At 45.9% G+C, this 14,701-nt stretch overlaps 1 long non-coding RNA gene across 1 annotated transcript in view; it reads right to left on the bottom strand.

Annotated features, from left to right (window-relative positions):
* Window positions 1-1,346: 1,346 nt before the first annotated feature.
* LOC102502111 (uncharacterized) overlaps window positions 1,347-14,701 on the bottom strand; it is a 22,605-nt gene continuing 9,250 nt past the window's right edge. The window contains exons 2-3 of the long non-coding RNA XR_337392.1: window positions 12,835-12,966; window positions 1,347-1,422 (exon numbers count right to left, since the gene is read on the bottom strand). This is a non-coding gene — a long non-coding RNA (uncharacterized LOC102502111). The remainder of the gene's footprint in view (window positions 1,423-12,834; window positions 12,967-14,701) is intronic.

Below are 14,701 nucleotides of genomic sequence, written 5' to 3'. Positions count from 1 at the left end.
TAAATACAGACACACAGAAATAAGAGTTCAAAAACTAAGAGAGTGGCCAACTTAATCAAAGAGACAAGTCTGGAGTAGAATATTATATCCCAGAATTTAATTGGGAAAAATTGAATCTCAACAGAAGATAAAGTACATGAGACTGAATTGGTGAAGTATAATTTTATGACTTTTGACTAAAATATTGCTTATTTTCTTGTAGACTTTGTTATCTGGTTGTAAGGATTTGTGTCCTGTCTTGAGATGTGGATAGGTTCATGCACCTACCATGTGAACAGAATCCTAACCTGTTTCCTGGCTTTAAGCATTGTTCCTTAGCATTTCTTTGATTTAAGTTAAAGCTGGTTTTCTTAATAGTACCAAGTGAACTTCCTGTTGAAAGTAATTAGATTATTTAAGAAATTGTGTGATAAATACAATGGGGGGGGGGAGAAATGGAAGACAACTGTAGACACCAGAGATAGTGTGAGAAGAGAGTGGGAAAAGACAGAAGGTCAGAAATAGGGGTAAAAAAAAATTCTAGAAACTAGAAATGGATAATTTTTGATAATAATAAGCATGATTAAGCCACTATGCAGTATATTCTGGATGGGAAATCACAGTTTGTATGCTGTGATGATGCTTAGGGGAAGAATGTAAATTAAGTTAAAAAAAGTTTCAGGAAAAAAAAAACAACTAAAGCTCTTTTTCTTGAAATTAAAAAAAAAAAAGCATTAAAAATACCTATTCAATGACTGCAGTAAGATATATAGCCCCAGCTAGGTGCTACTTTATAGGATGTTCATTCTACTTACTGAGGCTTATGCCTAAACTTGGACTTGTGTTTATGGAAATGTATATATCAGCTGCTCTTGTTAGGAAAACATTTAGATTAATTAAGATCTTTAGTGACTCAATGAAATGTGAGGGGAAAAAAGTATAGAAAGCAAACACAGATACCAGAGACAGTGTGGGAGGAGAGTGGGAGATGGCAGAGGGAATCAAGGATGGGAAGAAAAAAAAGCAAAACATACAGGAATAAGAAATGGAAAGTTATTTGTTGATGATAATATGTATGTTGATGTGCTTGATTGAACCAATATACAGTGTACTCTGGATGGAAAATCTCACTTTGTATGCTGTAATGATGTACAGTGAATGAAAGTAAATAAATAAATTTAATAAAAAATGGGGAAAAAAAGAACACGTGGGAAATATCGATGTACAAATACACAGACAAAATGAAGAAGTGGGAGCAGAGGGTGGTGCAGTGGCAGAACACGATGCTCTGTGAGGCTCGCTCACGTGAGAAGGTTCCAAGTTCACATCTGGAGACCTCCCTGAGCATGCCAGACACATGAGGACTGAAGGCTGGGGGAAGATAGGGCATCAGTACCCGGCTGGAGACACTGGCTTGCATTCATTCTCTGTCTTCTTGCTTCTCTTACTCATGGAAGAAACAAATAAGTAAACTTTTAAATATATATATTTAAATATATACTACAAAATATTTATGAAGAGGGAACCAGCAGTTAGTGTAATGGCTATGTCGCTGGACTCCCACGTAGTCGACCGCAGTTCGCGCCCCGGACCCAGTGGTTTAAAACTCACGCCGGGCGCGTGTGCGTGCGTGCCCAAGATCCCGAGAGGAGAATGGAGGAGAAGGGATTGCAGCGTGACCATCCCCCCTGGGGGGTGATTTCTCGCTTTCTGTCTCTATGTCTCTCTCTGTCTGTCTGGAGAGTGTACACGCCCTATAGCGAAAACCTCTCCAAAAATAAATAAATAAATAAAGTGACAGAGTCTGTGGTGACATCAGCGAGGACGAGTTTGCAGATAACAGGGCCATTGGTGTCACACATCAGGCAGGAGGAGAAAGATGGTGGTCTACACCACACAGAGGGTGAACAGAGAGACTGAAGGCAGAGCTTGTCCATTCACGGCTCCCTCAGTGAGGGTGAATCCCAGCGGAGAACCCAGTCTTAATGAGGTCAGGAAGGGTACGGGACCACATACCCTAAGCCAGGTCATGCTAAAAAGTCCACTCCACAAGACAAGGGGAGCAGAAGGGAGCCCAGCTCCCCAGCTTGGGAAAGCAGAAACTCAGCAGAGGTGACTCATTTGAGTGAAGGATTGGCCATGCAGCACCGTAGGGACCAGGATGGCCAGAGACCCACACAGGATGGAAGATTCGAGCAGAAGTAGGGAGGTAATGTTTGGAGCCTTGATGGGTAAAGGAAAGAAATGCAAACCAGAGCAGCATGTGGGTTTCTACAGCTTCATGGGTAGGCAGGTCGAACGCCAAGCCATTCGGAGCACAGTTTGGGAAGCAGAGACGTCCGGAGTGCGGGAGGCCTGTTCTCCTCTGCGGAGTCGCCAGGAGCGGTGAAGGCAGCGCAGAGCAGACTGCGCAATCCCGCACTGTGCATGGAGCTGCAGCCAGAGCTGCTCAGTCTGGGTTTGTGTGACAAAGTGACACAGGCCAGCTAATTAATCCTTGGACAGTTGCCTGAAACCTGGATGGTATCAGCCTGTGCACAGGGGTTCCCGTTAATTGGCAGGTTGTCTCAGAGTGTTGCTCCCCAGGGCACCATGCCCCGAGAGAAGCAGAACGTGCCCTTATCCCGCCCTTTATAATATATTTATAACATTTTAAATCTATTTATATTATTATTTATAAACAATACTTATATTATTTATAAATAAATACATTTGAATACATTCAAAATATTACTAAATATGTAAATATTGGGTTGTATGGAAAGTCATGATGTAATTTTCTATGTAAAAACAACCCAATATATATACACATATATATACACACATACATATATTTAAATATATTCTATATACTATATATAAAATAGGGAATGTTGGGTTTGGAATTCGGAGACCTGGGTTGCAACCCTGGCTTGGTCACTCACATCAGCAAAAACTCAAGTAGGTTATCTAATCTTTTTATGCTAGTTTCCTTAGCTGTAAAATGGGCTTAGCAATGTTCATATTCTTTTTTTTTTTTTTTTAGAGGTTTTTGCTATAGGGTGTGCGTGCTTGCCAGAGAGACAGAGAGACAGAAAGCAAGAAATCACCCCCTGGGGGGATGGCCACATCGCAATCCCTTCTCTTCTATTCTCTTGGGATCTTGGGCACACACGCACATGCACCCGGCATGAGTTTAAGCCACCGGGTCTGGGACTCGAATTGTGGTTGACTACATGGAAGTCCGGTGACATATGCCAACTGCTGGTCCCAGCAATGTTCATATTCTATAGATTGTTGGGAAGTTTAAGTAAGAGTGTATCCTTTTTTTGAGAGAGATTTTTTGCTATATGGCATGTGTGCTCATGGGAGAGACAGAAAGCAAGAAATTATCCCCCAGGGGAGATAGCCACACCACAGTCCCTTCTCCTCCATTCTCCTCCTGAGATTTAGGCATGCACACATAAGCACGAGGCATGAGTTTTAAGCTACCATGCCCAGGACTCACACCGCAGTCGGCCATGTGGGAGTCCAGGGATGTAACTGCCACACTATCCACTGACCCCAGTAAGAGTGTATCTAAAAGCATCCATCAGAGTGGCTGGTTCATAGGAATAGGACACCTCCTATAAACGTGTGTTGCTGTCAGTTGGAAGCCCCTCACATACCAGAGTCCAAATGGAAGATGCCCCATGCCTCCAACCACTTTCAGTGTGTGTGTGGGGAGGATGGGGAGGGAGGAACATTTGAGAGTTGGGATGCATAGCAGCATGAGAAAAACTATTTGCAATTGTGTTGTCTGTTAAAATGCAAATGTCTTTTTACATTTTTTGGCAAGAATGCTCATGAAATAGCATATGCTGGGACCCTGGGTCATCACGTACAGGGGAGAAGAACAGAGAGAAGGTGCAGAGGAAAAGGTTTTAAGAGCTAAAAACGAGCTTTACCCACCACTCAGGGTGTCTAATAGTTCCTGAGTCCTCTTGCCCTGTGGCCCTAGAGAGGTCACACATACCACATGGTGCTGAAGTCAGAAGACTTAAGTTTGAGACTCGTCTCTGACATCCACCAGGTGTATGAGCTGGAAGAGGCACTTCGGCACTCTGGGCCCTGGTTCCATACTGGAATGGGGGAGGGATAAACATGCCTGCCTCACAAAGGCATAAACAATGAACAAGAGATTAATTTTTTGTAATAGCTTGAGATATAATTCCCATAACCATGCAATCCACTCTTTTAATGTACACAATTCTATTGTTTTTAGTATATGCATGGTGTTGTACAACCATCACCACCATCTCACATTAGAACAGTTTTATCCCCCTCCCCAAAGAACCTGTAGCCATTATCAGTCACTCTCCATTCTCCCTCCCAAGAGGTTTGCTTTTGAACTGTTTGGCGTGGTGTCCGTTCTGAGCAGTATGGGGAACAGTAGGTCATTGCTGTACAGGTGTCCGTAGTGTGCTTATAAGTAATGTCACAATTATTTTTCAGATTTGGTGAAAACTGTCTTGAGGGTACAGTCAGGAGTAAGCTTAGCAGGAGAATATAGCAACAAAAAGGCTTAAAGAACACAGTCTGGGGGCCAGCAGGTGGTGTGGTGCTTAAGGCGCTGGACTCCCATGTGGCCAACCACAGTTCAAGTCCCAGACATGGAGGCTTGATAATCATACTGGCATATATGCATGCATGCCCCAATTCCTGAGAGCAGAATGGAAGAGAAGGGGCTGTGGCATGGCCATCCTAACGGGAGTGTGATGCCTCTCTTTCTTTTTCACCGTCGCTTTCTTTCTCTGACAAGCTCATGTGCCTTATGGTAAAAACCTTAAAAAAACAAAACAAAACAAAACAAAACAAAAAAACAAGCAAACAAACCAACCACAGTTTAGTTCTTCCATAGAATAGTCCAAGTAGCTTTAGATAGCTCATTTCTCCAGGGTGTAGCCTTCTTCCTCAGGGTCAAAAATATCAGCAAGCGCTCCAGCCATTGTATCTGTGTTCCAGATAGCAGTATTAAGGACAGAATTAAGGTTTCACGCCATTGGTTTTCAAGAAAACTTCTCAGAAGCTGCCACAAACACTGTACTAATACATCTCATTAGCCAGAACTCACTTACATAGCCACATCTACCTTCCAGGGAGGGCTGGGGAATTCAGCCTTATTTCAAACAGCCAGTTAAAAAGGTGGATTTCCATTATTACAAAAGAAAGGGTAAATAGATATTAGTGGATATATCAGTCACCAGTAATAATTCTGTAAGCTGTAATAGTTCTTCATAGTGAGCCACCCTAAAATTCAGTGGTGTGCAATGAGATTTCCTTTTCCTTTTTCTTTTTTTCTAAGAGGTTTTTGCCTAAGAGTGCATGTCCTCACCAGAGAGAGAGACAGACACAGTGAGAGGGACTGTGAGAAATTACTCCCCAGAGGGCATTGCCACACAGCAATCCCTTCTCCATTCCCCTCCCAGGATCTTGAGTACGCACACACAGGTGCCCAGTGTGTTTCAAGCCAGTGAGTCAGGACTCGAACCGCAGTCAGCCATGTGGGAGTCCACTAACATAACTGCTACGCCATCTGCTGGTCCTGAAATGTTCTTTTTCTTGCTCTCAGGTCTCTGGGCAGTCTGGGAAGCTCTATATCAAGCTCCAGGGCAGCTGGGCTTGGTTTCAGGCTTCGAGTTGGCCCGTGCCTATCTGTCTCCACAATTTCCTCGGACCAGCGCTACCAGAGCATATTCTCTTGATGATAAACAGCAAGAGCACAGGACGTGGAGCAGAGACACGATGCCTCTTGAGACTGTTTGAATCACTCCTTCCCACACTCCATCGGCTCAGGCAAGTCACGCCGCCAAGCTGACACCAATGGAAGGAGGTAGATTCTGCTCAGGCTAATGGCTAATACTCACAATCACATGGCAAAGGATGGGAGTGTAAAATTCGAACACAGGAAGCATCTGAAGAGTGGTGACCGATGATTCATTCAGAGGACAACCAGCTGTGCCAGGAAACCCAGTAGCTGTCATTTTGGTCTCTGGAGGCCTCCCGAGAGCCTGCTACTGCGGCTAACTCTACAGTCTAGCTCCAATGCTGCTGGGCTCACTTTCTAGGTGACAGACTAAGCCAGCCCTGCCTTTCGAGTAAGTTTCTTGGGTTGCCAGTCCTAGCTGTGACTTAACCGCCCACTGCGCAACCTCCCCTCTGAGGTCTCGGCAAGAGAAGCAGAAACTCTCAGGGCTCAGGACTCCTCTACGTGGGACGGGCAGCCATTTTCCTTTGCTCGAGGTCCCAAGAGGCTGGACAGGGTCAGACCTCTTTTTTCCTGTTTGATCCCTCCGAACACAAAATCTTTCTCTTGTCACTTCCTATTATGATAGGGCTCCGAGATCCATCTACAAAAGAATGAAGGCCCAGGCAGGCAGGCCCTCTAGTCACAGGAAGTGCGAGTCACAGGAAGTGCCGTTCAGCCCATCTTAGGGAAAAGCTTTCTACAGCATTGAGAATTCCGAGCTCAGATTAGCTTTCAAAAGGTGACCTTTCCATAGTTTACATCCTCCATAATAAATCACCCTGCTAAAGTGTAATTGGTTGAGCTTCAGGCAAATTTCCGAGAGATCTGTTCAGCCTTCTGGAACAAATAATCTTCAACGTCTCTCCATATTGCCACTCTGCTTGGTCCACTTCCATTATAACATGAATGAGCATTTTCTTGGGTAGAGCTCAAAGCTAGAGTCCATGACGAAACCTGCTCTGGAGTTGGGGTTTGCATTATTACAACGGAAAGGATGGACAGGCATTAGCGACGGTCCTAGTTACTAAGATCTGTGGCCACTCTCTTCCTGTGGAGGTTGTTTTGGTGTGATCTTCGCACCACTGAGAAATTCGAGCTGATTTCTAAGCATCCTTTCAGCAAGGTGGCATACAAAACAAGCCACAGGTTTCTTATAAAGTTAAACATACACTAACCTTATGACCCAGCACTTCCATTCTTAGGTATTTTTAGCCTGGACAAGTGAACATGTACCTCCACCCTACACAAGAGACTTGAACATAAATGTTCATCAGAGTTTTATTTTTAATAGCTAGAAACTGGAAAAAGCCAATGCCCATCAATAGATGAGTGGACAAACTATGAAATAGACACACAATGGAAAACTCTTCCACAGTGAGAAGGAGGGGAGTGCTGATATAGGCAACAACACAGGTGTGTCTCCCCGATACCACGCCGAGCAAAGAAGGCCAGGCACCAAGAAAAGACAAAACTAATCTATGGGATACAGTTCAGGACTGATGGGAAAACGCCAGGAAGGAACTTTCTAGTTGCGGTAGTTACATAATGTATAATTTGCTGAGACTCATGAAACTGAGTCTCATAAATATGAACATTTTGCTGTGTGTAAATGTACCGCAACGGGAAAGAAAAAGGTGTTTTTTTTGGTTTTTTTTTTTTGAGAGATTTTCACTGTAGGGTGCGTGCGCTCGCCAGACAGACAGAGAGAGACATAGAGACAGAAAGCGAGGAATCACCCCCCAGGGGGGATGGTCACACCGCAATCCCTTCTCCTCCATTCTCCTCTCGGGATCTTGGGCACGCACGCACACGCGCCTGGCGTGAGTTTTAAGCCACCGGGTCCGGGACACGAACCGCGGTCGACTACGTGGGAGTCCAGCGACATAGCCATTACGCTAACTGCTGGTTCCAAGAAAAAGGTTGTTTTTAAGTCAGACTATGTTTTCAAATGCCTTAAGAGCAAGCTTAGGAGATCTTTGCCCCAAATGTTTGTGGAGACACTGGTGACCTGAGGGTGTGAGGAGTGGTTTGAACCCAGGGCAGCACTGTGTCCGTTTAGCTCATTAGTCAATCGTTTGTGAAAGGACCTGTTGGATCTATAAAATAATTTGGCAAGGGAGCGCAAGTTCTTCTCAGTGAACCCCAAATGCTATTCTGGAGGGTTTTATGTCAAGATCCCATGAGGTTCCTTTGCTGCGGAATAGGGTATGCCCAAGCCCTCAAACCCCATGTCTGGAGAGCCTGTGACACTGTGGTTAGACAGAGCACCTCCCCAGCCCCAGGGGAAACATGAGGTTCTGAGGGTACCACAGTGTTGGAAGAGACCATGGGTCTCTTGTTAGCTGGGGACAGGTCAGGTGGGGGAGTGGAAAGCTCTCCAAACTTGCAATCAGGAAGTCTGGAGGGAGGCTCTGCCCTTCCTACACCCTGCACGCACCAACAGATCCACCAGGGGCCCTGCCAGTGCTCAACAACCAGAGGGAAACAACACTTGTCACCTTCTTCCCATCCCCCCTGAGCCTTGGGGCTCCTAGAATAGGCTGTTCTGTGTGATGCTCCCTGGCTCAAATTCGTTATAATCCCTGGGCTGCAGTCCCTGCCAGGAAGAGCAAAGGTGTCCTTTGTGCTGAACGCCTTGCTCTGTTCAATGTGACTGGGACTGACCAAACCACGAGGTTTTCCACACACGCTCATTCAGGCAAACTCTTCTGGCACAGAGCTAGCCAGAAAACAAAGCAGCAAGCAATGCAAAACAAAAACAATGCCTACGCTGACAAGGAACTGGAAAGCCCTTTCTTCCTATTATTTTTTGGCCAAATTTCCTGTCTTTAGAATGTGCTTCTTTCCCTCCCTATCAGGCAGGGTGCCCTCCCTGCAGGTGGGCAGGTTCTAGGTGCTCGATCGTCCTCTATGCTGCTCTGTGCTGCCAGGGCTCCAGTCCCCTCTCCTGCCGGGTGATCACACACACCACACTTCAAGGACTCAGTAAAGGGAGGTCACCGTCTTCTCAGTCTCATCCAGAAGTCTTGTCTCAGCACGTTCAGAATACACGCACACATGTGCGTGCACACACACATGCACGCATGACCACACCACATCTATGACATACAGAACAGCACTACACCTCACGCATATACCACCCTTATGGCACGTGAAACATACAGATCACACATAAATAAACATCACACGCACACACTCTTATATGTGCCCAGACACCAAGCGCACACACACACACACACACGTGCACACACACACATGGAATCAGCTATTGTTTGGGGCAGGAACTAAGTCTGCACCAGCTTTTGACCTCTCCCAGCCCCAAACACTTCTCGAGCCCCAGATCACAGAGAAATGTCAAGGGGGCTCCTTGTCTCGACTGTGAATAATTAGCCGATACCCACCAGAGATGCTATTTTAGGCAGCCACAGAGAAGCTGTCTTTTGAGTGGTCCAGCTCACTCCAGGCCCATGGTGACCCAGGCTGCTGGTCATTTCAGGGTAGTCCTTGGTAGAGCCAACGATGCACACAGCCAGAGCCCAGCAAGCTGGCATGACCGGTTGGTCACCTACTGATATCCTGGGCCAGCAAGTAGCATGGAGGTCAAAGTGCCTGGCTCCCACATAGCTGACTCTGCGGTTCAGTTTCTGGACCTGGCTGCTTAAAAATCATGTGGGCACATGTGCATGTGCGTGCATGCCCCAAACCCCAAGAATGGAGAAGGAATTGCAGCACGGCCACCACCCCTGGGAGGTGATTTCCCACTTTCCCCCCCACTCTCTCTGTCTCTCTCGGGCAAGCACACATGCCTTAAAGAAAAACAAACAAACAAAAAATATTGACATACTCCTATATGGTCGGTAAAGCCACGGTTGTCCTGAGCCCTCCGAGGGCCACACTTCTGCTACTTTAGCCCTGCTCCTGGGCCCCTCTGGGATTCACCAGCTGAAGGGTTCATGCACTCGGTATGAGGTGGTCACATGATAGAGTCGACTAACCATGAAGAGGGGATGTTGAGTATTCGCTCGTTCATCCTCTGGCCAGGAAGGCGGACGCTCATGCCAGACGCTACGTGACCTCTCGGGACACAGCTGCGGCAGCCTCCCTGCAGCCTCACGCTAACAGGTGAGCAGAGATGCAAAGGGGCAATTGGAGCCCAGAGGGGTGAGTTCTACCCCAGGGGATGTGCACACACATGCCAAAGGTGCCTGGAACTGGGGCACCAACTCGGACGTGGAGAGCTCAGAAAACACTGCCCAGAGGGCGTGTGGTCTACACTGAGACCCAAGCTGTAAGTAAAAGCTGTTGAAGTAGAGAAGGATGAGGAGGAAGGTGTTCTGAGGATCAGCCTGTGCAAAGACCAGAGGCAAATGAGAAACAAAGTCATTCACGAGGCAGAAAGGCGTTGATTGCATATATTGTAGCATGCTGGATCAGGCGAGGCCAGCGTGAACTCGGGAGGGAGACACCTGGGCAGGCAGGTTCCCAAGGCAACAGAGCAGGTAAGTCACGAACATAGGAGTATGTCAATATATTTTTTTTTGCCTGGGATGAGTCTTGGCTCTGCCACTTCCTAGTCAGTGACCCTCAGAAAGGCTATGTGGTCTTCTCTGCCTCAGTAGAGTCATTGTAATTCTTACCTCCCAAAGGAGATGGATACGGGTGATGCCTGTAACGCACCTAGGACTTCCTGGCACGTGATAACTGTCAGTTCCTATCAGCTGCCATGAACTTCTAAATCCCTCCAGCAAGTCAAGAATGGTCCCCAAGTAGGGGACAGGATGGGTCTACAGGTCTGTGTAATTAAAGCTAACCAACTGCCTGTTACTCTTAGAAGAAATATCAGGCCCGGGCATGGTGGTGTGCCCTGGTTGCTTTGGCAGGCTAAGGCCCCATGGGAGGCCTAGGGTTGATTCCTAGTCCACCCTTAAAAGCCAGGGGAGAGGACATTCAGCTGTGGTCCTAGCTACTCAGGAGGCTGAGGCAGGAGGATCATGACATAGCGTGTCCAGAAACAAAACAAAGAGGGGAAGAAAGAGAAGGAAATGCTTAATATCAAATAAATAGCATGTCCAGCATTTTAGCCCTCAGGATAGCGACGGTTATCAAATAGGTATTTAAAAGATACAAAATGGTGTCCATCCATTTGCTGGCTGAAGTATTCAAACTTATCCTGGGCAAGTGAGGATAGGAGGGGGCAGTAGCCTGGGAGCTGGGAGTGCAGCAGCATTTCCAGAGGAAGAAGCACTCCCTCAGCCCCCACCCCAGCCCCAGGAGGGACAAGATGGAGATGCAGCTCTCCTGTCAGGGGCTGGCATCACCCAGTTCTAGCTCCTATTCTGCACTTGCTAGCTGTGTCCTTTGGACTACTCCCAGGCGCATCTCTGAGCTTCCATTTCCTCAGCTGCTAACCAGGCTAATGAGTGGTAACTGTATTAGTAATACCTTCAGGGTTGTCCAAAGAGTTGAAGGAGAGGGACCAGCAGTTAGCGTAATGGCTATGTTGCTGGACTCCTATGTAATTGACCACGGTTCAAATCCCAGACCCAGTTGCGTAAACTCATGCCAAGTGCGTGTGCATGCCCAAGATCCCGAGAGGAGAATGGAGGAGAAGGGATTGCGGCGTGACCATCCCCCCTGGGGGGTGATTTCTCGCTTTCTGTCTCTCTCTGTCTTTCTGGCGAGCGCACGCGCTCTATAGAAACAAACGTCTCTAAATAAATAAATAAATGAGTTGAAGGAGATAAGCCAAGTATTACCAGAGCAATTGTGCATGGCAAAATGTTAGAGGACTGGGTAGGAAAAAGCCTTCTACCCAGCAAACCAGTAGATCCAAAAGTTGAAAAAGAAACTGATGACAAACATCAAGCATGATGATGTCGTATTTGATGTCACTTTCGGTTCTTATTCCCCAAAGGCTCATGTAGTGACTCAGTCTGGAAGCTTTTCAGCTTCCAGCCCTTGAATGTGAAGTGTCGCTGGCATGTCTGACAGTAGTCTCCTCTCATTCACTCCTCAATAAACAACGTTGAAATACAAAAGAAGCTTGTGTAAAAATTCAGTACTGTCCGTCTTTGATTCATTTCATGTTTTTAATGTAAGAATGACCTAATTTTTTTTTTAAGTAATAGCTATAGCTCTGAATGTTCTTCCCCTATTATTTGTGCAATTCGAGCTTGGAAGCATCTGGTTTTTACTGTCTTCCACCTTAATTTAAGCTAGGTTGTGATACATCTATTCCACTCACAATTGGTGTCCTTTTAAAGTTTTGCAAATTTCAGCCAATAGTTTTTTTTAAACTAGGATTATTCTGGTTAGATAGATCAAAAAGATTTGGCTTATTTTCATTGCCAGTTGTAGTTGGTGTAGAGCCACACACACCTTTTGAACAAAAGTATTATGGCTAAAGAGAAGCATCTGGTTTTTACTGTCTTCCACCTTAATTTAAGCTAGGTTGTGATACATCTATTCCACTCACAATTGGTGTCCTTTTAAAGTTTTGCAAATTTCAGCCAATAGTTTTTTTTAAACTAGGATTATTCTGGTTAGATAGATCAAAAAGATTTGGCTTAATATTTTCATTGCCAGTTGTAATTGGTGTAGAGCCACACACAACTTTTGAACAAAAGTATTATGGCTAAAATTATTTGCTGAAAATTTCAGTAATATGTGTGAATGTTTTTTCTTTATGTATTAATCTCATAGCAGTAAAAGACTTGCTGTTCTTTAAATAACTTTTCTAAGGGAGCTCAATAGATTTCTGTTGAAAACTTCAGTGTTAACATTTTTATAGTTTGCACTAAATTTAACCGTGATATAAAAATGAATTGTATGCATAGATCAGAATTTTAAAATTAAAGGTTTTTTCTTTAAAAAAAAAAATGTTAGAGGACTGACTGTTTCTTCTCTCTCTCCAGCAACAGCCTCATTTTTCAGTCAACCGTTGCCTGGCCTTTAACTCCCTACCCAAGGTTCTCTGCTTTGCAGACACGTTCTGACTTTCCACCCTACATTGCTCCTGACTTTTCTCAAGCCTCTTGCGTCTAGTAACTAACACAGAGTGTCATGTGATTGCCCTGTAGTTCTCTCACCTGCTAGTTTTCTCTCCCATGTTAAGCTCCTTGGGCTGAGGAACTGCATCTTCCATTGCTGGGTGGTTTGTGGAATCCAGCGCAGAGCCAGGCGTCTGGTGGTTACTCAGTAACTACTCGCTCACCATGGAGCTACAAGGGGAGAATATGCACAGACAGATGGGCCGATGTTGTGATGTCAACGAATCTAGTTAGTTGTCAGAAACTGTGAAAAATATGCCAAGATTTGGACTTGAGCAATTATCTCATAACTTTGTAATAATAATCTCTTTTATTAACTCAAGAATGAGCAGTGATGCAAAGGGGCACTTAGAGAATGAGTTCATTAAAAAAAAAAAAAAAAGGTTTATTGGAAGGATACAACACGGCCTCCGGGCACACACCTTCAGGAAGCACAGTCGGGGCACCCAGGGGACCGGTGAAGCCATGCAGCTTTCCTCTCTCAGAATCTCTCTCTCTCTCTTTCAATCCCTCAGTCCCTGTGCTCCTTCACCTCTGCTTCTCTTCATTTCTCCTATAGGTGTTAATGTCTCTTCCACAATAACTCGCTGTTTCGGGTCACTGCTACCAAACACGGCCTCAACTCTCCAAGATTTATAGCACCGGTGGCCCACTCCACTCGATTGGTTTCTGTGTCTCTGTCTTTGAATTCCTGAGAGAGACTCAAATTGTTCCAACTCTCATCAGCTCCCCCGTTCCAGTTCAATCTGTCGCGACCATGGAGTGCGTTCCCTGGGAGAACGTGGCCGCACGTGCCTTCTCCTAGGGTACGGGGAGCACATTCCACGTAAAGGACATGGGCCATGAAGAGCCAGAGCCGATTTCCCAACGAGGGACGCAGGCCCCAACAAGTCGGTCGTTCTCAGTGAGCGCGTTCACCAGGGCCATTGATTTCAACGCACCTTGTCTGTTGCCGTCTTAAACTTTCCCAGACTATTTCAGTTTCTGAAAGGGGAAGGAGGATTCTGATTTCCAAGATCTTTTTCTAATGGTGGGGACTCAACCATCAGACCCAATGACTGTTCCAAGGTATGAACACAGAGCAGGCAAAGCAACTGAGGGGGCAGAAATGTGGGACATGAACTTAAAAGGTGGGCCAAAGCAGTGAGTCAAATCAGCTGTCATCTTAAGCTACCAGATTGGCAGACCGTGCAGAGAATGACGGCACGCGGTGTTGGCAGGCTGTGGGGAAACAGGAAATTAGGTGTTGCTGATAGGAGCGAAAAATGAAAAGCACGGCTGACCGCAGGCTATGTGGCAATGTGTCCCGAAACTGTCACTATTCATCCCTTGTAAGCACCAATTCCAGATCCAGGGACTTACGTAAATCATTGGACAATAGTTCAAGGACGTTTATATGAGCATGTGAATGCAGTACCCTCCAGGTGAGGAATAAAAACACTTCAATGGCACACGAGCTTGTTTAGGTAGATTATAATAGACTATCATAAACTTTTTTTCTTTTTTTGCTTTAGGGCCCATAAGCTCGCCTTGGAGAAAGAGACAGAGACAGTGAGAGACAGTGAGAGAGAAAGTGAGAAATCATCCCCCGCAGGGATGGCCACACCGCAATCCCTTCTCCTCCAGGAACACACACATGTGCACCCGTGCAAATGATAAAATTGCAATTCACATAGGATCTGATTCATAGAAACTTTTCCACATTCAACTCTGTGGACATTAGAATAGTCTGGGAGGGGAACCAGCAGTTAGCATAATGGCTATGTCGCTGGACTCCCACGTAGTCGACCGCGGTTCGTGTCCCGGACCCGGTGGCTTAAAACTCACGCCGGGCGCATGTGCGTGCGTGCCCAAGATCCTGAGAGGAGAATGGAGGAGAAGGGATTGTGGCGTGACCATCCCCCCT

The sequence above is a fragment of the Tupaia chinensis genome, unplaced genomic scaffold, assembly GCF_000334495.1.
Source record: "Tupaia chinensis unplaced genomic scaffold, TupChi_1.0 Scaffold145741_1, whole genome shotgun sequence".
NCBI lineage: Eukaryota > Metazoa > Chordata > Mammalia > Scandentia > Tupaiidae > Tupaia > Tupaia belangeri.
This window is presented reverse-complemented; position numbering and strand designations above follow the sequence as displayed.